Below are 2827 nucleotides of genomic sequence, written 5' to 3'. Positions count from 1 at the left end.
CCTCCCGATGGCCAGGAGGACCGTGCGGGGGTCGGCCGACGGCGTGGTAGGTGTGCCTGCACGGTGACGGAGCACACACCACGCCCGCCAACCCCTCCGTACCTCCCGAGACCGGTGGCAGGACGGAGCGGAAAACGTGCGGACTGAACGGGAGAGCCAAGAGCCAGCGATCCACGCGCGTGCGACCGTCCAAGTCACAGCGTTCGACGAAAACCTCCTCCCTCGGCCAGGCACTCGGCGCCAGCAGGGGAGACAGGATCAGACGCCCCGCCGGCCACTTAAGGCCGAGGACGAACCACGAGACGGGCGGCTGCAGCAGCGGGCGGCCTGCAGCTCCCAGCACTCTCAATCGATCAACCATCGAGTCGGGTCAGCGTGTCAAACCGGCGAGCTCCACGGTCAGGCCGGCGGCGCACCAGCACCGGACCTCCGCGGCTCCCTTCACTCTTTCCACTGCCAGCCAACCGAGAGACGGACCCAATGCGGACGTGCAGAGCTTAGGCAGACCCCCCACTGGAGGCTCAACACTTCGTGGCAGCTCCGTGTCCCAGAGACCAGGAGGGTTGGCACACACACACAGTGTGAACCACCGACAGCCATTCTGGGACCGGTGACAGCCGTGCTGGCCCCACTGCCACGACACAGACGGACGCCAGGCCGCGCTCCCCGGCGGGGGGGATGGCGTCGAGCCTGACGAACGGAATGTGCAGGGTGGGGGGGAAAGGCCAAGCGCTCCGACGCCGGAGGGCTCCGGAGTCTGAACTTAGGGGGACAAAGAGGACGGGTCCTCTGCGACACCCCAGCCGCGCTCTCGCCAGCCAAGGCGAGTGCGATTGATTGCCAAACGACCCTCAGACAGGCGTGGCCCCGGGAAGAACCCGGGGCCGCAAAGTGCGTTCAAAGTGTCGATGATCAATGTGTCCTGCAATTCACATTAATTCTCGCAGCTAGCTGCGTTCGTCATCGACGCACGAGCCGAGTGATCCACCGTCAAGAGTTGTCTGAGTTTGTTTTAGGTCTCTCCCTCGCCAGAGGAAAGCGACCCGGACCGCACATACGCTCCCCACCTTGAGCTACAGCCACCTGCACGCCGGCGTGCGGGCGGAGCAGGGTGGCGTGAAGCGATGGGGAGCACCATCCTGGTGCGGCCCGCAGAAACATACGTCTATTGGGGGGAGGAGGACAGGGCGCCCAAGAGGCGATGCGTGCCCCAACGCACCGCAGCGACGGAGGCAGGATCACCGCCACCATGTCGCCCGCCTAGTATCACGAGGCGTGCAGCAGCTTTGCCCTAGGAAAAGCAGAGGCGGGAACGGGCACCGGCCATCGGTTCGGCAGCGTCACTGACGCGTGCACGTGGCGGCGTGTCGGCGAGCGGACTTCCTGCGAGGAGGCGGGGGCGGCACTCGCCCGAGCAGACGCCCGCCCGGCCCAGCCACCGCCGAGGTGGACTGGGAGTCGCGGCAACGGCTCGTCATACTCGTTCCCACACTCACAGCGCAGCTTGCCCGCAAGCCACCGACCACCGATCGACGCCAGGCGCCCCGACCGAGAGCGGGATCGCTCGTTCGCCCTGCTGGCAGTTCGCTGGGGATCACTACTGCACGGAGCTCGGAGACCGACGGGCGGCAACTCGAGAGTCTTTAAACCACCACCCCCATCCCGCAAGTGCAAAGAGGCTGTATACGCACAGACGGGTGAGGGGAATAGGTACCCCGTCGGGTTTGAAGGGAGCGTGACTAGATAGCAACGATGTAAACCCAGCCGATTTGGGAGCGAAAGACCGGCGCCTGCATCACCGGCTTCGTTTCCCGTGGCTGGAGAGTACACCGAAACCCTCCGTCTGTCGCGAGCTCCCGACGACGCGGTGCCGCCAAGCAGCAGGGCCGGACCTGGTGTGGCTCCCCTCGTCGATCACAGACCGGTCGGCACTACTGACGAGACGGTGGAACGGGCTTCGCCCCTTGTGACGAAGGGTGATGCGAACCCGCCCGCCCGCGTGCGTTCGGGGTGGACTCGGCAAACGGAGATTTGAAATCGGAAAGTGTCCTCCTGCCCCGCGCAGGTAGGCGCCCAACAGTTGTGGGGGGTTTGGCGGTGACCACGGCTGCAGGGCCTGCTACCCCGACGAGCTCTCCTGCTGGCCCCGAAACCACCCTCGCGAGACAAGTTGAAACGGAAACGGGCGTACCCCCAAGCCGACGATCCTTTCTTATTTGTTACTTTTTTTTTCACTTGCTCGAGTTGTGGGGATTTGGCGGTGACCACGGCTGCAGGGCCTGCTACCCCGACGAGCTCTCCTGCTGGCCCCGAAACCACCCTCGCGAGACAAGTTGAAACGGAAACGGGCGTACCCCCAAGCCGACAGAGATCCTTTCTTATTTGTTACTTTTTTTTTTCACTTGCTCGAGTTGTGGGGGTTTGGCGGTGACCACGGCTGCAGGGCCTGCTACCCCGACGAGCTCTCCTGCTGGCCCCGAAACCACCCTCGCGAGACAAGTTGAAACGGAAACGGGCGTACCCCCAAGCCGACGATCCTTTCTTATTTGTTACTTTTTTTTTTCACTTGCTCGAGTTGTGGGGGTTTGGCGGTGACCACGGCTGCAGGGCCTGCTACCCCGACGAGCTCTCCTGCTGGCCCCGAAACCACCCTCGCGAGACAAGTTGAAACGGAAACGGGCGTACCCCCAAGCCGACGATCCTTTCTTATTTGTTACTTTTTTTTTTCACTTGCTCGAGTTGTGGGGGTTTGGCGGTGACCACGGCTGCAGGGCCTGCTACCCCGACGAGCTCTCCTGCTGGCCCCGAAACCACCCTCGCGAGACAA

General features: G+C 63.7%; 1 non-coding gene across 1 annotated transcript; it reads right to left on the bottom strand.

The window, feature by feature from the left end:
• Positions 1–845: 845 nt before the first annotated feature.
• Positions 846–999, bottom strand: LOC140474670 (5.8S ribosomal RNA). The gene has a single exon (XR_011959311.1). It is a non-coding gene; the product is annotated as a 5.8S ribosomal RNA (ribosomal RNA).
• Positions 1000–2827: the final 1828 nt, after the last annotated feature.

This window comes from Chiloscyllium punctatum, unplaced genomic scaffold (genome assembly GCF_047496795.1).
Source record: "Chiloscyllium punctatum isolate Juve2018m unplaced genomic scaffold, sChiPun1.3 scaffold_1123, whole genome shotgun sequence".
Lineage (NCBI taxonomy): Eukaryota > Metazoa > Chordata > Chondrichthyes > Orectolobiformes > Hemiscylliidae > Chiloscyllium > Chiloscyllium punctatum.
This window is presented reverse-complemented; position numbering and strand designations above follow the sequence as displayed.